Here is a 23,909-nt window from a genome sequence, read left to right as displayed (position 1 = left end):
GTGGATAATGGCTCTCACTGTGGTTCGCTGGATTCCCAAAGCTTTGGAAATGGCTTTATAACCCTTTCCAGACTGATAGATCTCAATTACTTTCTTTCTCAATTGTTCCTGAATTTCTTTGGGTCTCGGCATGATGTGTAGCTTTTAAGGATCTTCTGGTGGACCTTACTGTGTCAAGCAGCTCCTATTTAAGTGATGCCTTGATTGTGAACAGGTGTGGCAATAATCAGGCCTGGGTGTGGCTAGAGAAATTGAACTCAGGTGTGGACAACCACAGTTATAGTATGTTTTAACAAGGGGGGCAATCACTTTTTCACACAGGGCCATGATGGTTTGGATTTTTTTTCACCTTTAATAATAAACACCTTCATTTACAAATTGCATTTTGTGTTTACTTGTGTTGTCCTTGACTATTGTTTAAATTGGTTTGATGTTCCGAAACACTTAAGTGTGACAAACATGCAAAGGAACAGGAAATGAGGAAGGGGGCAAACACTTTTTCACACCACTGTATGTGTCTTTGATATACTTTTCCCAGTTTAATTATATCTATCTGAATCATTTATGCACATTTCCTTATTTCTTCAGTTTTAATTTTTTTATTTTCTCATTTTTTTCCCCAGAAGCTCCTCTGTCCATTCTGCTGTGGCATGTAATTTTGATCCTGTTTTTTTGAATAAAAGGCAGTTTTTGGAGTCCAGAATTTTTCCTATTTTTCATTGCTATATGCATTGCCAGCACCTGTGGCTTCTAAACTGGAGAGATCTCATTTTTGGCTGACCCACCTGGGGCGGTGGTATTCCCTTCCCTATCATGCTTTATAAGCAGTTAGAGCAGGGTTTTTTTTTGGGATAAATGTTTTAAACAAATAAAAAAATGCTGATCATTTTAGTTACCCTTGCCAGCGTTAAGTGGTTTTCCCCATCCATGTAAACTAAGGGCCGGTTCACACAGGGGGCGACACGAGGCGACACGACTTGCCGTGCCGCGACCTGACAAGTCGCCCCCGTTCTGTACAATGGAACCGTTCTAAGAGGAGCGACTCGAGTCGCTCCGTCTTAGAAAAAAGGTTCCTGTACTACTTTTGGGCGACCTCGGGGCGACTTGCATTGACTTCTATACAGAAGTCATTTGCAAGTCGCCGCTGAGGTCGCGGCAGGTCGCGGCACGGCAAGTCGTGTCGCCTCGTGTCGCCCCCTGTGTGAACCGGCCCTAATACATTCTGCTGGAGAGCTTGAGTGTTGTGAAAAGCAACAGACTTTCTGGCTGGATCATCTGATGAAAATAGAAGAAAGAAGGCCTAAAAAAAGGAAACAAATAGAACCATCATATCTAAGAATTAGTAAGCTGCAATATAATAAATGTTTTCTTTTGGGTTTAATAGCACTTTAAAGACACCAGTAATGACTTTCAGGTTTAGCCCTCGTTCAAATTGAATGCGGCTTTAAAATCATGCAACTTCATCTGAAAGCGCATGATTTCAAAGCAGCACGTCAGTGCGACTTCAGGTGAAATTTGGAAGACATCTGTGCGGCTTCATGCAAGTCGCACCGGAAATCACCAAACGTAGTGCAGGAACTAATTTGAACAGTCCCATTGCTGACAATAGGGTGCGGCTTGTCATGCGATTTGACTTGTCAAATCGCATAAGTCGCTCTGGTGTGAATGGGGGCTTACAGTATGTTAATGTTTGCATTGTTATTCTCTTGTTCTCCGTTTTTTCTCTTTCCAGTGTTCCTGGAATAGAGTCTTCACTTAATATATGGGCTGAATACTAAATTGTTTAATATTTTAAATCATAGATTTCAATGTGGAGTATCATGTTACACATGCATTGTTGTTTGTTTGCCTTTAAAAAATGTTATGTTTCCTTAAGCCCCCGTACACACAATCAGAAAATCGTACAAAAAATACCAATTTCGTATCGATCGTATGATCGTTAGTACACAGCTTTCAGAGCCGATCAGGATAGTTCTGATAGTATTTGATCAGACATGCACGAAATTTTTTTTTTATTTAATCAGTACAGTTGTCTTTGAAAATGCAAAACAAATACACTACAACACATTACAATCACTTCCAAATTTTTATTATGTCGTACGATCATTTTGACTTTAGTAAACTATTCACAATCGACCTGAGATTAGCATGCAAAAAAAAAATATAATGGGCGATCATTCATCCGATAATCTCATTGTGTGTACAGGCATTACTCCATATAGCTTAGGACTGCTCTATATAGTTAGCCCCAGTCTTCTTTTTCTTCATGCCTTAGCCCCCATTCATCACATGCTGTATTCTGCTGGGACAAGACAGACACACTATGATCTTTTGATCTGATGTTCATCTGTGAAGCTCTGCACAAGTTTTCAATCAAAGCTTGTTATGATCTGCAGTATGTCATTTGGATTGAGTCAAGCTCTGCCAAGCTATTAGACCAGGGGTAGGCAACCTTAAAGATGTTGAGATTTACCTGAACAATATGGGAGAAGTCAAAGATCACAGGGCACAGTGTCACCTCCTCACACCTGATTTAACCAGGTAAGGACCGGGCCTCTTTTTCAGACTTGGTGTTTACAAGCTAAAAACTGTTTTTTTTTTTGCTAGAAAATTACTTAGAACCCCTAAACATTATATATATTTTTCGAACACCCTAGAGAATAAAATGGCAGTCGTAATACTTTGTCACACTGTAATTGCACAGCGGTCTTACAAGCGCACTTTTTAAAAAAAAAAAATACACTTTTTTGAATGAAAAAATAAGACAACAGCCAAATTGTTTTTATATTGTGAAAGATAATGTTACGCCGAGTAAATTGATACCCAACATGTCACGCTTCAAAATTGCATCCGCTCGTGGAATGGTGACAAACATTTATACATAAAAATCTCAGTTGGCGACATTTAAAAAATTATACCGGTTGTATGTTTTGCGTCACAGAGGAGGTCTAGGACTAGAATCCTTGCTCTCGCTCTACCGATCGCGGTGATACCTCACATGTGTGGTTTGAACACCGTTTTCATATGCAGGCGCTACTCACATTTGCGTTCGTTTCTGCACACAAGCTCAGCAGGATGGGGGGGGGGGGTGTTTAAAAAAAAATTTCTTATTTATTTTACCTTTTATTTTTTATATTTACACTGTTTTAAAAATAAAAAATAAATTGTGCAACATCCCTTGTAATAGAAAAAAAGCATGACAGGTCTTCTTAAACATGAGATCTGGGGTCAAAAAGTCGTCAGATCTGATAGTTGGACTTCAATGCAAAAAATATAAATCATTTTGTAATTTTTAAAAAAATTACATTAAAAAAATGTGCCTTTAAGAAGTATGGGCGGAAGTGACGTTTTGATCTCAGGGATCAAAGGGAGCAGTCTGTTCGCTAGCATTTTTGCAAAAAATTTTATATCTACATTCAGGAGTGATATGGGTCGGTAATTGGAGACTTGGGACGGGTCCTTCCCATCTTTTGGGATAAGGGCTATATGCGCCATGAGCATGTCTTGGGGCAGCGTCTGGGGGTCTGAAAGGGTATTAAGGGTCGCAAGAAATTTGGGGGCCAGCGCGTCTAGGAAAAGTTTGTAATATTGGAGCGTGAATCCGTCCGGGCTTGGGCTCTTGCCGGGTTTCATTTGTTTAATGGCCAGGTCCAGCTCGTCCCTGGTGAGCGGAGTTTCCATGGCTTGAGCTTGATGGGGGGATATTGGTGTCGGGGTATTGCGTGAGAGGAAGTGCCTGATGAGTTCTAGCCGGGTGTTGGACGAGAGTGAACCAGAGTGGTTCTTGGATAAATTATATAGATTGGAGTAAAAGGTTTCAAACTCCTTAGCCATATCTTAATTTTTGTTCAAGAGTGATCCACGAGCATTCCTCAAGTGGTGTATAGTGGATGAGGCTTTAGAAGCTTGGACCGTGCGGGCCAAAAGGCGGCCGCTCTTATTTCCATGCTCGTAAAACACTCGTTGACCCAGTACATAGCGGCGCCTAGTTCGTTTGTTCAGTTCCTCTAAGAGGAGCGAGCGTGTGTGTAGTAGCTCTTGTAAAGTGGACTGGGCTTGTGATTGTTTGTGTATTATTTCTAGGGTTGCAATCTTTTTGGTCAGGTTGGAGATAGACGTTTGGTGCAGTTTCTTGGCTTTTCCGGCTAGCGCGATAAGTTCCCCACGAATAACGCATTTGTGCGCTTCCCACAGGGATACTGCCGATACCTCCGGGGAGGCGTTCTCATTGAAGTAGAGGGTGATACGGCTCTTCAAGTAATCTAGCGTCATTGGGTCGGAGAGAACAGAAGGGTTCAATCTCCACGTTTTAGATCTGGTGGTCCTGTCAGGGAACGTGAGTGTGATCGTTATAGGGTGGTGGTCAGACAAAGTTCAATGGTCGTTCGGTGCAGTAAGGGCAGGTCTGTTTGGGAGATAAAAAAGTAATCTATTCTCAAATATTTATTGTGGGGGGCCGAGTAGAAGGTATAGTCCTTCCCGGAGGGGTTCAAGGTGCGCCAGGCATCGTGCAGGGTCAAATTTTGAAGTTGCAATTTAATTTGCCTGAGAGCCCTGTACGGTAAAGCTGAGGCTCCCGATGAGGAATCTAAAACAGGGCTCAAAGGCACGTTAAAATCCCCTCCCAGGAGTACCAGGCCAGTCTGAAAGGAAGAGAGGAGGTCGCCTATTTTCCTGAAAAAGGAGACTAGATGTTCGTTAGGACAATATATGTTCGCAAGAGTTATAGGTTTGGAAGCGTATGTGCCCTTAAGGAAAACGAATCTACCCTCCGGGTCGATAATGGAGTCAGTCTGATGGAAGTTGGCATTTCTGGAAATTAATATGGAGGTACCTTTCATTTTTGCTGCTGGGTTCGTAGCGTGAACCGCTGTGCGATAGATATGATTAGACAACTTGGACACCGCATCCGAGCGAAAGTGTGTCTCTTGGAGGAAAATGAAGTGTGCTTTATGTTTGGACAGGGAAGTTAGAATTTGCGATCTCTTTTCAGGAATGTTAAGGCCCTTCACATTCAGAGAGACACACTTCAGTTCAATAGGCGTGATAAAGTCGGCTTTTTGCGGCATGAGAGCGGCTATACGGCTGTGGGCTGAGAAACCCCCGACGGCGGGAAAGCAGCGAGGAAGCTCAGACTCGGGGGGGCGGACCGGGAGCAGGGAGCGAGCCCCACCCAGGCGACCAGTAGAAGGGGAGACGAGCAGAACAAACCCCAGAGGAGGAAAGGAAAGCAGGAAGAAAGAGAAAAGAATAAGTAGTTGGAAGTAGGGGGACAGAAGAAGGCAGGGGAGACAAGGACTGGGGAAATTACCAGAGGTGGAAATAGAGACACTATACCACCTAGACAAGAATAGACTGGGGTGTCAGCAGGGATCCAGTGGGGACCCGCTGTGTGGGAACGAGAGAAAGGACGGGAGGACCACAGGTGGCTCTGCAGTCCAGGGACCGCAGGGGTAGAACCCAGCTAAAGGTAAGTGTGTATGACATTAGGGAGCCAGTATACAAAATTAGTGCAACAAAACATAAAGAACACAACGAACAAAAGCTCCCTCCCATCTTACCCCCTCCTGAGAGTTCCCAGCAATGGTGGTCAGTAGGAGTGAGGCCTTGGATAAGCCGGAATACATTTTCCTTCATAAGTTTTGGTGTGTCAGAAGGTGTAGCTTTGCTAGAAGGGGTTGTGTCATGCAGAATCAGGGAACCAGTGGCTCATTCAGGGGTAATTGCCACACACACACACACACACACACACACACACACACACACACAACTCCGGGCCCCAGAAACAGCAGGAAGTTCTTATCAAAAGCCTAAGAGAAAATTGCCCAACTCTCCTCCTATTACAAGGTGTCCTCGTCCTTTTGTAGTTGACAGACCCCATTCAGTTTCACAGTGCAGCTTTCCTTGCAAACTACATTTCCTAAGCTATAGCCATGCAGCTGCATCATAGTCATTTTAGTCCTTTCTGTCTCTCCAGATCTCCCTAGTGTGTAGAGGCAAAACAACATGGTGAGTGGGATAGAGGAAGGTAATCAAGCAGAAGACAACAGTGTCTGTGTCCTGACCACAACCGCGCCAGGGTCTCTGCACCCAGCTACACTGGTATGGATACTGGGTAATGATGTGCATCTGCTGGGGACAGGATGCAGAAGAAAATCAAATACATCCTAACACACACACACGTGTGTGCGCAATCCTGGACTATACACATAATCTACAATTACTAAGAAGCAAGGAGAAACTGACATCTGCAAAGAGGTATGAGGAGGCAGAGACTGCTGGTGATCTGAGCTTCACTGCGATGAACATTCAGACATGTGTGTCTGGGCCCAGTGTGCAATGTCTATGGGAAAGACATGTTCAATATGCAATTTATGTGGTGGGGGTGTGTGACTACTGGCCTACTACTACAACTACTGATACCACTAATCTTTGAAAATACGTGTCTACTATACAGAGTTACAGGGACCAATCTGTGTGCTGGTGGTGGGATCTCACTGGAAAAAGACAATTCTGAATGCTGGAGGTGTAATGTCACTGAGGTAATGCCAAGAAGGGCAGAATGCCCCCAGTGGCAAATGAGTTGGGCATTTAATCATTAAAGTAGTTCTAAAGTTTCAATGTTTCTTACCTTAATGCATTCCCTGCATTACCTTAAAGCATTCCCCCATTAAGGTAAATAAGGTTTAGCTACCTTTTCTATCCCCCTGCCCCTAAACACTTGCCTGTCTCCTTTAATCGATCCAGCATTGTCCCAGCTGCAGGTCAGCCAAATCCTGCAAGAAGGGAGCAGTGCCTGAAGCAATGGTCATGGCAATGGTCATGGCCAAGTCACAGCTCGGGACAACACACCCCCCACATGGGTGCCTCCATAGCACAGGGCTTTCTATGGAGTAAGAAGATGTGGACAGCGAGGGGGACTCCAGAAAAAAAGGTAAAATCTTTGCACAGAGCAGGTTACCAAAAACCTCTTTTTTATTTTAATAAAAAAATAAAAATCTATAAGCTTTAGTATCACTTTAAGGATGTGAATATTTGAATGTCCATACCCTAGTCACAGTCATACATCAAAGTCGGAGGCCGGAGATGGTAAAAATTAGCGGTTGAGCCGCAGTTTGACTATGCAGCACAAGTAAACATGGGTGAGGTCATGTTAGTACACACTGCTGTGGTTGCAGTGCAAAAATCTTTACAAAAGGTTGTTTGGTGGACAATACTGTTGCCAAAAATAACCAGTTTAATTAAATGGGACCTCACCCCAACCACAAGCCCAACTTTTGGCTCATGGTTGCGGCATTGTATTCTCATATAAAATCTCTGGCTGCAAAAAAAAAAAGACAGGCAAGAGGTGACAGTATCACCTCCTTTATGCCCGGTAGCCATTGCTCAACCAGCCCCCCCCCCCCCCCAGTTAGAAAGCAATGCACAACGAACACCTTTACAGAGAGGGACACTCATTTAAACAAGCCCTATATGAGAGGACAGGTCCTAAAAGTGAGGGAAAATCCAGCTATTGTGTTTCAAAACAGTGTCCCTTATGGGAGATCTCCCCTCTATTCCTGTTCTTGTGAAATCTGTAAAATGTTGTTTTAATGGTAAAGGTAAAGTAGAGACTCCCTTCAGCAAAGGTTAAGTTTTTCATAGTTTATATATGTTCAGCTACCCATATCTCTGTACCTACAGAGCATTTTAATGTGCAGTTTTTCACTAAAGGTAAGTCAAACAATTATGAGTGTATAACTGCACAATGCTTGTCTTCAATACTGCTATAATAATAATGAACGCAGTAGGAGTGCCATGGGTATAATTACATTTGATTTAACCAAATACTAATACAGTCTAGGACAGAAGTGCCCAACAGGCCACATGTGGCCTGCGGAGCCCTCTGATGTGGCCCACGACCTCCTGCTCTGGGATGGCAGGTGGGCAAGCCCAGATTGCAAGTTGCCGATCCGCAATCCCAGAGCATCAGTGTTATGGATAGGGCCAATGGTAGAGGAAGAATGCAGCTGTGGAAGGAGCAGAGCCACATAATCCAATGCTTTTTCTATAGGGCCGGCTCCTGTCTCAGATGAAGTGATACCAAATAGACATGTATCACTGCCGAAAAATTTGTTTTTGTTTCATTTGTTTTTGGGTCATTCATTATTATCGCAATTCATAAATTTGAAAATTCGTAAATTTGTAAATGCATACATTCTAAAATTCAAAAATACCAAAATTCAAAAATAGGAAAATAAGAAAGAAAATCCAAAAATTTGAAAGAACGAAAATTTGAAATAACTAACTAGCTAACTAATAATAACGAACTATTACATTATAGTTATTGGAACGTCCTTTCAAATTTGGATGTTAGTGAAAGCAATGAATACAAATTTATCTGAATTAACAAATTATCCGAAATAAGGAATGCCGCATCTAAACATATGGAAAGGATCAAATTAATAATAAATATATAATAAATAATAATAATAAAACGTTTTTATTGTTATTTATTATTAATAATTCATTATGTTCTATTAGTTTACCCAGAGCTTCCCGAATATTTATCACCTTCCCAGCCACCTTCTGGATGCCTCCTCCAGGGATTAGCTAGGGCATGATAAATATTCATACTGGTCATCTGTATCTCTCTGCCCTATATTTTTGCAACACCCAGACTAGGAAACCCTGAATAGACAAAAAGAATCAATCACTGCTCCATTCTCTATAATGAAGCTAAAACATTTTTTTATCTAGCAGTTTAACTAATGCCGCGTATACACGTAGCCGACTATCCGATGGACTTAGTCTGGCGGACTTCCCGCCAGACTGTCCGTCGGACTTTCCGAATGAGCTACTTGCCCACACACGGCACTTTTTCAGCGGACTAATACGGCGTACTAAGTCCGCCGTACTATCCGCCCTACTTTTGAAATAAACGGACTCGCCCACACACGCGGAGGAAAGTCCGCTCATTTCGAGCGGGTCTCAAGGTAGGCGGGGCCCGCGAAGGAGACGTCGCTGGCCCAGCCACCTGGTATGGACTTAAAGGGGAACCCCAACGCCGAATGAAAAAAAAACGGCGTGGGGGTTCCCCCAAGTTCCACATCAGTCCCTTGTCCGAGCACGCTACCCGGCCGGCCAGGAAAGGGGGGGCGAGCGAGCGCCCCCCCTGAGCCATACCAGGCCGCGTGCCCTCAACATGGGGGGTGCATTGGGGTAGGGGGGCAGCGCGGCCCCCCCACCCCAAAGCACCTTGTCCCCATGTTGATGAGGACAAGGGCCTCTTCCCGACAACCCTGGCCGTTGGTTGTCGGGGTCTGCGGGCGGGGGGCTTATTGGAATCCGGATACCGGCCCCCCACCCTATGTGAATGAGTATGGGGTACAATGTACCCCTACCCATTCACCTGTAAAATAAAGTACAAAAAAAAAACACAACACACAAGATAAAATAGTTTATTGCACAGCTCCGGGGGTCTTCCGTCTTCGGGGGTCTTCTCGCCGGACTCCTCCGCTATCTTCTTCTAGCTCTTTTACTAGCGGAGGAGCCCGGCTTTCTTCCTCGCCACCGGCCTCTTCTTCCGACTTCGGGGGTCTTGTCCCCCTCTTCGGTTCTTCTGCTGGGCCACCACGCCTTCTTATAGCTCTTTTACAGGCGGTGGCCCGGTCTTCTGTCGTCGTCGCTGCCGCCGCCGCCGCCTTCCGTTCTTCTTCTTCTTCTCCTTCTTCTCCTGGAGATGTTGACTCGACGCTCTCTCTGGCCGCAATGCCAGGGACGCGCTGCGCGGCGACTTATATAGGGACAAGGGGCAGGGTCATCGGTTGATGTCACATGGGTTGATGTCACGTGGGTTGATGTCACATGGCAACAGTCCCAGCATCCTCCGGGACTGTGACATCGTAAGGGGGCGGGGTCACCATGTGACATCAACCCATGTGACATCAACCGATGACCCCGCCCCTTGTCCCTATATAAGTCGGCGCGCAGCGCGTCCCTGGCATTGCGGCCGGAGAGAGCGTCGAGTCAACATCTCCAGGAGAAGAAGGAGAAGAAGAAGAAGAACGGAAGGTGGCGGCGACGACAGAAGACCGGGCCACCGCCTGTAAAAGAGCTATAAGAAGGTGCGGTGGCCCGGCAGAAGAATCGAAGAGGGGGACAAGACCCCCGAAGTCGGAAGAAGAGGCCGGCAGCGAGGAAGAAAGCCAGGCTCCTCCGCTAGTAAAAGAGCTAGAAGAAGATAGCGGAGGAGTCCGGCGAGAAGACCCCTGAAGACGGAAGACCCCCGGAGCTGTGCAATAAACTATTTTATCTTCTGTGTTGTGTTTTTTTTGTACTTTATTTTACAGGTGAATGGGTAGGGGTACATTGTACCCCATACTCATTCACATAGGGTGGGGGGCCGGTATCCAGGGGCCCCCTTAGACCCCGCAGACCCCGACAACCAATGGCCAGGGTTGTCGGGAAGAGGCCCTTGTTCTCATCAACATGGGGACAAGGTGCTTTGGGGTGAGGGGGGCCGCGCTGCCCCCCCTTCCCCAATGCACCCCCCATGTTGAGGGCACGCGGCCTGATACGGCTCAGGAGGGGGGCGCTCGCTCGTCCCCCCCCTTTCCTGGCCGGCTGGGTAGCGTGCTCGGACAAGGGTCTGATGTGGACCTTGGGGGGACCCCCACGCCAATTTTTTTCACGTTGGGGTTCCCCTTTAAGTCCATACCAGGTGGCGGGGCCAGCGACATCTCCTTCGCGGGCCCCGCCTACCTGGAGACCCGCTCGAATGAGCGGACTTTTCTCCGGGCGGGAAAAGTCTGTTCATTTCAAAAGTACGGCAGACTGGCACACACACGGCCGGATTGTCCGCTGAAATGCGAGTCCGGCGGGAAGATTGGAGTGCAAAACTACTTTCTAAGTCCGCCATACTTTCGGGTCAAAAAAGTATGCCGGAGGCTACACATGGGGGGATTGTCCGGCGGACTTGAGTTTGCCGGACTTTTCCACCTGATTGTTTGATCGTGTGTACGCGGCATAAGAGGGCGCTACATAATAAATTATCTAGATTTTTCCTGACATGGGGACAGCTTCCAACTGAATTATGATAAAGTTAACCTTTGGGCAAAAGCAAAAATGTCATATATGCTATTGCCTGTTAATATTAATAACACATACATTTTTTTTTCTTCTGAATCCTCCTGTGATATCGTTTTTTTTTTTTTTTTTTTTTTAACCAGTTGATCATGACAGTTGGCCCCCTGATTTTCCATTTCCTGATAAAAGGTGGCAATGTCACCTTGGTGAATGGATAATTAAAAATAGTTCAGTGGGAAAATAGTTTAACCATATAAAGAATGTTGACTATTTAAAGCAACTCTGTCAAAATAATAATAATTTGTCCCAACCTCTGTATATGTCCCTTTTTTTGGAAAGCCTGACCTGCATGAAAAGGTGGGTAAAATACAAATTAAACCATGATGTGAAATTAAAAGGAAATCAAACAGTGAATACTATCTTTTTAACTATTAATGTCATACACATACCTTAATTTTTTTAATATTATGGTCTTATAATTTTTTTTTATTTGACTTGATATATTATCCTATGAACTGGTAAGAGGTTATAGTGATCATGACTGGTAAATCAGAAGAATTTTCTATTTTCTAATTGTTCACACATTTATTCAGGATCAGGAAAGTGAAAATGTTGCAAATATATAGATTTTCATGATTTGTAAATTGATTGTCATTACATTTTCAACACCTCTTCTTTCTCATCCAGTACAAAAGCTTTTCGTATCATATGTTAAAATCACATGGCAAAAGGTATATAAAAAAAAAAAACATGATCAAACCTTCCCAGAGTAAAATGATGCAGATCTGTCAATACTAGCAGCAGAAGAGTTAAAGGGCATTGCTAGATGGCACTGGTAGGCACAGAGAAGTGGCACTAATAGGTGGCACTGAGAGCTGGACGTGATGGGCACTGATAGGTGGCAGTGATGGTCAGCGTGAGGAGAAAAGAAAACGATTACCAAGCTTTTGTTTGCACATGTGATCAGCTATCATTGGCTGACAGCTGATCACGTGGTAAGGGGCCAGGACCGGCCCCTTACTCGGATCTGTGATCACTCGGTTCTCGGTGACTCAGTGATCACAGCTCGCGCTGCGCACGCCCTACAGGGAGCACGCGGGGAGCGTGCAAAGGGGAGGCAGTCATATGATGGCCTCCCGGTAATTGAAGTCTGCGCTGTAGCCATCATTGGGCAATAGCGTGGACGCCAAGTGGTTAAAGCGGAGTTCCGCACATTGTTTCATTTATTAAAAGTTAGCAGCTACAAAAAGTGTAGCTGCTGACTTTTAATAGACAGGCACTCACCTGTCCCATGGTCCAGTGATGTGGCCTCGTCACTCACCTGTCCCATGGCCTCACTCATCTCCCTCTTCTCTGGCACTGTCATAGCCACTGTGGGCACCTGGCCCTGACAACTTTTGGCTTCACAGCCGAGCCCGCACTGGGCATGCGCGAGTTGCACTGCACTCTGCTAGTGGCCAGGCAATCTTCTGGGACCTGTCATGTGTCCCAGAAGATTTCTGGCAGGGAGGGGCCACCTAGGGGGAGAGGAGGAGTCGCCTAGGTGGCCAAGAGCAGGAAGAAGGTAGTGGGGCAGGAAGTCCCAATCTAAACTAAGTATCCACCACCCCACCCCAAAAAAAAATTGACATGCCAAAAGTGGCATGTCAGGAGGTGAGGAGTGCTTAAAGCAGAAGTTCTACTTTTGTGTAGAACTCTGCTTTAAGAGAGCACTAATTAAGAGCCAGCTGGCTGCTGGTTTTCCAGCATGCTCGTCAGTCAGCTTCTGTCAGACTGGCTGCCATACACACGTGCCGAGTATCGGACAGTTTTTATTGAACCAGCCAATGTCGCCCGGTAATCGGCCTGTGTGTATTAGCCTTGATGGTGTGATGGGCAGCAGCTTACTTACCGATGGGCTGCACTGGTGGGCACCAATGGGCTGCACTGGTGGGCACTGATAGGCAGCACTGGTGGGCACTGATAGGCAGCACTGAAGGGCATTGATAGGTGACACTGGTGGGCACTGAGAAGTGGCACTGATAGGTGGCAGTGATGGGCACTGATAAGTGGCAGTGATGGACACTGATGGGTGGCAATAATGGGCACTGGTAGGTTACACTGATAGGCAGCACTGCTAGGTGGCAATGTTGAGGCACTGACTGGCACCACTGGTGGGCATTGATAGGTGGCACTGGTTGGCACTGGCAGTTGGCAATGGAAGGTGGCACTGGCAGGGGGTACTGATTGGCACAGATGAGGCAGATGTGCCTCCTTCCTCTTTGGGACTGATGTCCCTGCACACAAGCCAACAACTGGCTTTGCGTGAGGAGAAAAGAAAAAGATTACCAAGCTTTTTGTTTACATACGTGATTAGCTGTCATTGGTTGTCAGCTGACCACGTGGTAAGGGGCTGGGACCGGCCACTTTCTTGGATCTGTGATCACCCGAGTCTCGGTGACTCCCTCTGCAGGGGAAGCGTGCAAAGGGGAGATCGTCATATGACGGCCTCCCGGAAATTCAGGTCCGCGCTGTAGCTGTCATTCGGCTATAGCGTGGATGCCAAGTGGTTAAAGCGGCGTTTCCACACATTGTTTAGTTTAGTAAAAGTGCTGCTGATTTTTAATAGACAGACACTCACCTGTCCCATGGTCCAGTGATGCGGCCTCGTCACTCACCTCATCACTGTCTCAAAAAAGAGAAGAGCTACTGGCTAAACCTTGTTTCTTCCGCCACGAGGCCTGGGTACCATTCAATTTGGTCTCAAAAGACACTTTGAATGGATCCGGCTACATAGCTTGCTCCAGCAAAGATTACTCCAGTGTATTTCAGCATAGCACATCTTTACTCGTGACCAACACCTAAGACACTGGTATGAAAACTGAGGTACTCCCAGTAATGGGAGGGGTTATATAGGGAGTGAGCTTCCTCTCTTAGGGTGTGCCAGTATCCATCACCTAAAGGTGGCCTATATAACCCACATAGTAACTACTATGGCTCTGTGTCTCATGATGTACGATAAAGAAAAGGGGATATCGGGGTTATGGCAGCTAGCTGCTGCCATAACAACGATATTCCTCTTCAAACTTACTGTCAGAGAATCACCAGACTTCAACGTCGGCACTTCCCCTTGCGCCTGCGGGGAAGAAGGGCGCACACGGGTGCATGATGCGGCGGGTTTGCGCATACGGGTGCACAAATTAGCGGGTCCATGCGCACACAGTTCCACGGCCTGGCGCATGCATATGCACTGTACAATACAATGTTGTGCGTGCGTGCGCACACCTGTGCACACAGCTATGCGCATCACCTGATTGGCCTGACAGGCCTATAAAAGGCATTAATGTGCTCTGTGTCTTTGCTGGTTTGTCTTTTCAGCTCCAGTGTTCCTGTGTTCCGGTGTCCCTGTGCCTTATTTCCTGAGCCTTTCTGTTGTGACCCTGATCGTACCTGACTACTCTCTTGGATCTCTCCTGTGATTGACCTCTGGCTTGCTTCCTGGTTTCCCCTCTCTTCTGTTCCTGTGTTTGACCCTCGGCCTGCCTCCTGGACTTGTCTCTGCCTATTCCCTGTGTTGTGACGCCTGGATCCATGGACTGACCTCTGTGTATGACCTGGCTTGCTCTTGGACTCTGATCTTATCTCTCTGGTGTTTGACCCTTGGCCTCCTGCTGTCCTTCACTCCAGGTGTTAGAACCCCTGCCAGGTGTTCCCTTCTAACAAGTTCCAAGACCATCTGCATGGGCATCTCTTCCTTCAGAAAACCTTATGCATACAAGTCACCTGCTGGCAACCCGTGCCCCTCTATGCCCTATACCCACTGTTCCATCCTCAGGGGTACTGTGCACCCAGCTCCAAGGGAAGCCGCTCTCAGCACTTCAGGCTCTGGTGAGTACCTGACAGTACAAACCAGCCATGTCAGAAGCCGACAGAGCTGGCTCACCTCTTGAGGCTCTCTGCCAGCAGGTTGCAGCCCTCACTCAGGCAGTGCAGCGACTCTAGGATGGCTACTTTCAGATTGAAGGCCGTCTACAGCACCTGGCAATCTCTCCAAACCCATCGGATCCTTCACCTTCTACAGCCAGCAGCTCTTCCGCTTCGCAAGCTCAAGGCGGTGCTACACCTGCAGTAGTCATGGCTCTTCCAGAGCCCAGGGTCCCTACTCCAGAGTGTTTTTCGGGCAACAGAAAGAAGTTTAGGGCGTTCAAAAATGTATGCCTCCTGTACCTGGCTCTGCAGCCCAGGACTTTCCACTCTGAATCAGTGAAGGTGGGGTTCATCATCTCTCTGCTATCTGATGAACCGCAGTCCTGGGCCCATAACCTCCTGGAACAGAAGAGCTCCCTTCTCGATTCCGAAGAGACCTTTTTTGAAGCCATGTCACAACTATACGATGACCCTCAACGCACCGTTACGGCCGAAGCCATCCTGCACTCCCTAACCCAGGGAAAAAGACCAGTAGAGGACTATATTGTAGAGTTTCGGACATGGTCTGGGGACACTGACTGGAACGAGGCTGCCCTTAAATACCAATTTCGCCTGAGCCTCTCTGAGACTTAAAAGATGAACTGGCCCGGGGAGATACCCCTGCCTCTTTAGAAGACCTGGTCCAGTTGGCTACCAAGCTTGGCCGACGTCTACGGGAGCATCGCTCTGAGCGTTTTCAGTCATCTAAACCCACATGGATGTTACCCCGGGTAACCCCTGTGCCTACACCTGCTCCAGTCCCTTCCTCCTCTACTGACAGTGAACCCATGCAGCTGGGCCTAGTCCAGGCTCCGCGTACCCCTGATGAAAGACTCCGTCTGCATCAAGCCAACCTTTGTCTGTACTGTGGTGAATTGGGTAATATCCTGCGCAGCTGCCCTGTAAGACCCAGCAAGTGCCGACCTCATGTTGCTGTGAATTCTCAAATTTCGGGTTCCACCCAATCTCACCTTGTCCTCCCGATTTAATTACAGGTGGCGGAAGAGGAGGTTCGGCTGGGAGCCATCAATGACTCTGGAGCCTGCAGTTGTTTCATGAACGTAACTTTAGCTAGGAATCTTCACATACCTTTCTGCACTAAGAAACAACATCTTCAAATCCACCTGGCTGATGCCTCCCTACCCTGCTCTGGTCCCGTGACCCAAGAAACTAAACCGATCCTGACATCCACAGATTCTGGCCATCGCAAATTTCTTCGCTTTAACATTATCAATTCTCCAAGTTTCAGATCATCCTTGGGTTTCCTTGGTTACAAGCCCATGACCCACTAATTAACTGGAACAAGAAGGAAGTACGCTTTTCTTCTCCCTACTGTTCACAGCACTATCTCCTGCCAACCTTCCAAAAGTCCACCTCTTGCTTAACAATACAGATTAGTCCTGATAATCTCCCGCATGTCCCTTCAGCTTATCATGACTTTTTGGACATTTTCAACAAGAAAAAAGCTAATACTCTGCCGCCCCATCGGCCCTATGACTGTCCGATTGATCTGCTACCCGATTCCGAAATACCATTGGGGCGGATCTTCCCATTATCAGAAACCGAATTGGAAGCTCTGCGCTCTTACATAGATGAAAACCTAGAAAAAGGATTTATCCAACCATCCTCTTCTCCAGCTGGCGCAGGCATCTTTTTCCTTAAGAAAAAGGATGGTTCACTCAGGCCCTGTGTGGACTAAAGGGAACTTAGTAAAATTACTATTAAGAACAGGTACCCGCTTCCCCTCATCCCTGAACTCTTTCAACAGCCTAAGAACTGCCAAGGTGTTCACCAAGCTAGACCTGCGGGAAGCATATAATTTAGTCCGAATCTGCGATGGAGATGAGTGGAAAATGGCTTTCAGGTCTAGATTCGGAAACTTTGAATACCTAGTGATGCCCTTCAGGCTCTGCAATGCCCCGGTCACATTCCAATACCTCGTCAACCATATATTCTGTGAGTATCTAGACAACTTCGTAATTGTGTACCTTGCCGATATTTTGATTTTCTCCAGCTCACTAGAAACACACGTCAGGAAGGTCCTCCTCATCCTCAGAGAACACGGGCTATACCTAAAAGGAGAGAAATGTGAGTTTGAAAGAGACACTATCCAATTCCTCGGGTTCATCATCACCACAGGGGGAATCTCAATGGACCCACAAAAGGTCAAAGCTATCCAAGAATGGCCAGCACCCACAGACAAGAGATCCGTTCAGCAATTTGTCGGCTTCGCCAACTTTTATCGCAGGTTTATTCAGGGATTTTCCACAATCATTTCCCCTATTACTCAACTAACCCGTTAACAAGTTAAATTCCAATGGTCTCAGCACGCCCAGGAAGCTTTTGAGGAACTAAAGAGACTTTTCACATCAGCCCCTATCCTCCGGCATTCCGACCCAAGTCTTTCTTAGATGCCTCCGAATCCACAGCAGGGGCAATCCTTTCTCAAAGAAGTGGCCCAAAGGCTCTCCTTCACCCAGTTGCCTTCGCCTCCCGGAAACTCAGTCCTCTGGAGAGGAATTACGATGTTGGGGACCAAGAACGTCTCGCTATAAAATTTGCTCTGGAAGAGTGGCGAATTGGCCTGCAAGAGTATCTATTGGAGGGTACGTCTCAACCCATCATGATCTTCACAGACCACAGGAACCTGGAGTACCTCAGAGCTGCCAAATGCCTCAGACCCCAACAAGCACGCTGGGCCCTCTTTTTCTCCAGGTTCAATTTTCACATCACCTATCGCCTCGGTTCCAAAAATGGAAAAGCAGACGCACTCTCCCGAATGTTTCCAGAAGCCGAAGAACCATCTGAACCTGCAACTATTCTGTCTCCATACAACTTCCTCCAAATCGTCCAGCCTGACTTAGAAACAGCCATTAAAAAAGCCACCGATCAAATCTCTGAAACTACAGCATCCCCCTTTGAAAAGAAACATGGTTTACTATGGGCACACAGCAAGATATTCATTCCTCCCTCTGTAAGGCTCCAGATTTTTCAGACCTTTCACGATTATAAGATGGCAAGACATTTTGGGGTCCAGAAGACTGCAGATCTGATCTATCGTTCCTTCTGGTGGCCGGGTTGGAGGAAGGATTGCAGGAACTATGTCCAGTCTTGTATTATCTGCCAACGAAATAAGGGGGCTAACACCAAAGCCTGGGGACTTCTGAGATCCTTATCTGTTCCCGAACGTCCCTGAAGAGAGATCTGTATGGATTTTATTGTGGACCTGCCATCTTCAGACAAGTTTACCACATTCCTAGTAGTAGTAGATCGCCTCTCGAAGATGGCACACTTCCTACCGATGTGTGGCACTCCCTCTGCTGCGGCTACAGCAAGTATTTTCATCAAGGAAGTTGTGAGGCTACATGGCGTCCCCTCCAATATCGTGTCTGATAGGGGAATTCAGTTCACCTCCAAATTTTGGAAGGATCTCTGCAAGGCTCTGGAGATCAAGACCTCTCTATCTTCCGCATACCATCCGCAAAGCAATGGGCAAACAGAAAGAACGAATCAAACGTTAGATCAATACCTCCGTTGCTTTTGCTCCTGCTCCCAAGACGAATGGTCTTCTCTCCTGCCCTGCGCGGAATTCACCTATAATAACTCTGTATGTTCCACTACCAACCAAGCCCCCCTTTGGGTGAACTATGGCTACCACCCTTCTTTCCTGCCGGATTCCGTCCCTGAAGTCTCCGCTCCTGCAGTCCAAAAACGGGTAAAGTCAATTCAGGACAATTTCCTACAGATTCAGGAGGCCCAAAGGGATTATGAGGTGTACTACAATAGAGGAAGAAGGAGTTGCCCGAGTTTCAAGATCGGGGATAAGGTTTTGTTATCTTCTGCCAACCTGAGATTGCCATACCCGTCACGGAAGCTCAGTCCCAAGTTCATTGGCCCCTTCGAGATCAAATGGGTGGTAAACCTAGTAGCTTTTGAACTGGGGCTACCTAGTTCGTACAAAATTCACCTGGTGTTCCATGCATCCCTATTAAAACCAGTGATTCCAAGCTCCTTCACCGGAAGTGGCACCACCTCCACCCGTCGAAGTTGAAGGTGAGGGAAAAATTTGAAGTGGAAGCCATAACAAACTGTCAAAGAAGGGGAAGACAGACCCAATACCTGGTAAAATGGAAAGGGTATCCCCCTTAAGACAGTTCTTGGGAACCCTCCAGTAACATCCATGCTCCTTGCCTGATACGAGATTTTCACCGGAGACACCCCGAGCTATCAGCCAGATTATGCTGCCCCTTGGGGGGGCACTGTCAGAGAATCACCAGACTTCAACGTTTCCTCCCATTGATACCAATGATGGGGCATTGTTTACTCCCACTGATGCCAGGCCATTTTCTTCTCCCACTGGCCACTGTCCAGCACCCCTACATTTTAAAGAACAGTAAACTGGCCCTTTGTTTATAAATTTTGGAGACCACTTCTATATATATTACAATGCATTTTTCTACAAAAATCATTCTAAAGTGTCCCATGCTCCATCATACATCAAATAAAGTCCATTAAATAAAGTGTTTCATTCTCCAACAAATGCCATCCACAGTATTCACACCCTTGTGTAATCACCACCTTTTCAGCAACTTACCAGAAGCAATGATTAAATCAGTCTTTATTATTACATTATTATTTTATTATTACATTATCCCTGGATCAGCCCACCTTCAGCTTCTGAAAGATTTTACATACTTATACCAGGTTACTCATTAGCTCTCAGTTAATCCTCAATGTAAAACCAGAACAAAAAGTATTGTGTAAAAACCCTCTTTTTACTATAAAAAAAAGCATAAAATATTGCACTTATATATCTTTGAGTGCCAATTCTGACACTTAGGAACAATAACTCATATATAGATTTAAGTCATGCTTGCACCAGCTGCGATCCACAGCTTAATTATAAATGTTCTATAAAATGTTTTTATTTTAGCAGAGTGGCTATAGACATGATTGGAGAGACCAGGAGCAGTCTGTGACCAAGCTGCGTTAAGGCCCACCCTCCCCGCTACCACACTTATCTGTTACGTGGTTGGCAAGAGATTAATTAGCTTCACAAGGATGACAAATGTAAATCAGTGCAACCCAACTACATGAATCTAAATAATGCTGTGGTTCCTATTTTACAGGTTTCATGGAAAAACAGTATTTTCTGTAACCACACCGTGGCAATGTTGCTTTTACATAGAGAAGTCTGGTGGCAATGCTGAACAGATTACACAAATGTAGGTGTAGATATAAATGTAACTATGTTGTTACTCTGCTGTCAAAAACCATTGTAGTTAGCCATTACAAATTGTTACCCCTTGATGAGGACAGCAATTTTCACAATTAAAGTGTTACTAAACCCAGGATCCTGCATTCACTATATTATCATTATTATTATTATTATTATACAGGATTTATATGGAGCCAACAGTTTACGCAGCACTTTACAATAAAAAAGGAAGACAATAAGTTATAATACAATAAAATACAAGAGGATTAAGAGGGCCCTCAGAATAGTTTACAATCTAATAGGGTGGGGCAGGTGGTACAAAAGGTTGTAATTGTGGGGAATGAGCTGATAGAAGTGGTAAAAGATTAGTTGGAGACATGATAGGCTTTCCTGAAAAGATGAGTTTTCAGGGATTGCCTGAAGGTAGCAGAAGGAGTAGGGCAGACGCCTTTGCATCATCGGCACATGCGCAATGAAGCAACGGCACGTATGTGCTGTTGCTTCAGTTAGACTGTGCCGTTGCCGTCGGCTCCCGGTAACGGCACAGGTGCATGGGAGCATGCGCAGGAGCATGGGTGTAGCATAAGGGGTTGCAGGGGTCACAATTGCAACCCTGACCCTAGCTCCAGGGGGCTCCTGCAGCCTCCCTGTCATATTATCATATCCTCCACAAAATCCAGCTCCGAACTGCCCTAGGGCCCCACAGCCTTGCTCCAGTACTGGGCTTCTACTTTTGCCTCCACAGTCCACACCCCTCTGTTCCCATTGGCTGGGGAGAAGCTGTGAGCCATTTCCTGAATGGAGAGGAGCATGAGGTGAGAACAGCCCAGGATGGGGAAGTGTCTGTGCTGGCAACATGGAATGGTAACCGAGCTCAGCGAGGCAAGAGGAGGAGAGTGCCATCCTGTAGCCATGATGGGACCGATGTTACTGGTGAGGTATGACACACTATAACACCTCCTCGGGGGGGCCCCTGAAGGCCTGCAGGCTCCAGATTTTGTGTCACGTGGCTTTGCCCTCTTAGAACGATGCCGTTGCGGCAGTCCCTGTATTCTGCTGTGATGGGAGACATATCTCCGGAATGTTACTTCTGGGTTGACGGGCTCCAGCGATGTGATTGGCCGAAGCCGCGATGACGTCACTCCCATGCATGCACGTGGGAGTCGCTGGTCACACAGAGTAGCTGAAGAAACGCCATGTACAAGCCGTTTATTCAGTGCACATGTGCCGATGACGTTGGCACATGCGTATACAGTAAATATCTCCTAAACTGCAAGTTTAGGAGAAATTCACGGTACCTACAGGTAAGCCTTATTATAGGCACAGAAGTGTGCATTGGTAAAGTGGTAGGCATTGGTGTAGCGACAAGACATAGAACAGATGGTTATGATAAGTGCGGTAAGATGGGGACAGTTGTAGTGCTAAAAGTGGGGGATAAGTGTTGGAGTGAAGGTGTGGGTGTAGGTGTATTTTGGGCATGGTGGGGAGAAGGAGGTTTCAAGCACAGTGGTTACGGGGGGAGGGGGGATAGCGCAGTGCAGTGGTGGTAGAGGAGATTTGCAGGATCAGTGGTAAGTGGTGCCTCCATTGGTGGGCGGTCAACTTTAGCTCCAGATGCTTGTATCATTTCCCCTGGACAGCAACAAAGGTCAGTAGAGGAGGGAGGTTGGTGGTGTAAATTGCCAGGCCGGAGATTACTTGCCAGGCTGGAGATTACAGTGACAGTGTATGCCACAGCAGAAACGGGGGGGGGGGGGGGGGGGTAAGATGTTAAAAGACCAAGTATCATTGCAACACAGATTCACTTGCTGCGGGGGTCTACTCTTGATGTAGGAAAGGGAAGGTTGGTTATAGATCAGCACAGCGGGGCTGGGGTAAAGAAATGTACTAAAAATGCTGTTTGGAATTTTCCTTTCCCCTTAAAATCAATCATAAGGCAAGTATGCACTTTTCCAAATTATGGCATAGTGAGTCTTTTAAAAATCAAAGTATGCAACTTTGCTCTCTAGCATCCTCTCTAGTCACACATTTTAAAATTGTCACTTCTGTGTGGGGCATCAAGGATAAGTTCATTTTTAGCAATATGTTACATGTGTACAGGCATGTACTGGCCATCGGGACTACCGGGAGTTTCCCTGTGGGCCGATGGCTCAGTGGGCCACTCTGATGTAAGGGGGCTGGTGATGGGACACTCTGATGTAAGGGGGTGCTGATGGGACACTCTGATGTAAGGGGGTGCTGATGGGACACTCTGATGTAAGGGGGTGCTGATGGGACACTCTGATGTAAGGGGGTGCTGATGGGACACTCTGATGTAAGGGGGCTGGTGATGGGACACTCTGATGTAAGGGGGCTGGTGATGGGACACTCTGATGTAAGGGGGCTGGTGATGGGACACTCTGATGTAAGGGGACTGGTGATGGGACACTCTGATGTAAGGGGACTGGTGATGGGACACTCTGATGTAAGGGGACTGGTGATGGGACACTCTGATGTAAGGGGGCTAATGATGGGACACTCTGATGTAAGGGGGCTAATGATGGGACACTCTGATGTAAGGGGGCTAATGATGGGACACTCTTATGTAAGGAGGTGCTGATGGGACACTGATGTAAGGGGACTTGTGATTGGACACTCCGATGTAAGGGGGCTGGTTATGGGACACTCTGATGTAAGGAGGTGCTGATGGCACACTCTGATGTAAGGAGGTGGTGATGGGACACTCTGATGTAAGGAGGCTGGTAATGGGACACTCTGATATAAGGGGGTGCTGATGGGACACTCTGATGTAAGGGGGCTGGTGATGGGACACTCTGATGTAAGGAGGTGCTGATGGGATACTCTGATGTAAGGGGGCTGGTGATGGGACACTTTGATGTAAGGGGGCTGGTGATGGGACACTCTGATGTAAGGGAGTGCTGATGGGACACTCAAACTGTAAGTGGGCCGGTCTGGATGAAGTCCAGGGCCACATTTCTGTCCCAGTCCAGCCCTGGGTACAGGACAGCCAATTGAGACATTACAGCACATGGACACTTGGACATTCCCCCTAACTTATAAATAGACCTGATCCGGCGGCCATTTTACATTCTTTCTTCTGTCACTATAGGGAAAGATTGCTGTGTGGAGCAGGGAGAGATTGCAGTGACCCAAATCGCTAGCTATTTGGTACACAAAAGTTCTTTTCAGGACTGGTATAGGTGTTAGGTGTAGTTCAGGATATAGGTTTGAGGCACTGCTGTGCTACTGATTGTTTCAGCAGCCTGAGTGTCTTTTGTCAGTTTAGAGAAAGGGACAGGACAGTGTGTGCTGCAGGGACAGTCAGTTTAATCATTAGCTGTTACTATCAGGTCCACAAAAGTACTATTCAAGTTATTGTTCCAGCAGCCTCTGTTTTGTCAGTTTATATAGGGACAGGCAGGAAGCTGTGTGTGAGGCAGTGAGGGTCAGTTTAATCAGTAATTGTTACTATATTAGGTCCACAAAGGTTCTTTTCAGGACTGGTATGGTAATAGGCTTGTACACATATAATATTCTTTCCTCCAAATATAGAAAGAATATTATACTTGACTGCTGCCCTTCTGCTGCAGTCTGCTAATCAGTCACAACCTACTTGTTCCACAAAGGTCCTTATAAGGACTGGTAACTTGGTCTAGGGTGCTAGAGTACATAGGGTTGA

The 23,909-nt window shown here is 46.5% G+C and overlaps 1 long non-coding RNA gene across 1 annotated transcript in view; it reads right to left on the bottom strand.

The window, feature by feature from the left end:
• Nucleotides 1-2,103: 2,103 nt before the first annotated feature.
• The window catches only part of LOC143927032 (uncharacterized), a 97,337-nt gene continuing 75,531 nt past the window's right edge, over nucleotides 2,104-23,909 (bottom strand). Inside the window, exon 3 of the long non-coding RNA XR_013262216.1 lies at nucleotides 2,104-2,299. This is a non-coding gene — a long non-coding RNA (uncharacterized LOC143927032). The remainder of the gene's footprint in view (nucleotides 2,300-23,909) is intronic.

This window comes from Lithobates pipiens, unplaced genomic scaffold (assembly GCF_037356315.1).
Source record: "Lithobates pipiens isolate NorthernLeopardFrog02 unplaced genomic scaffold, aLitPip1_a1.2 Scaffold_23, whole genome shotgun sequence".
Classification (NCBI taxonomy): domain Eukaryota; kingdom Metazoa; phylum Chordata; class Amphibia; order Anura; family Ranidae; genus Lithobates; species Lithobates pipiens.
The sequence above is the reverse complement of the archived record's forward strand: the minus strand, read 5'-3'. Positions and strand labels throughout refer to the sequence as shown.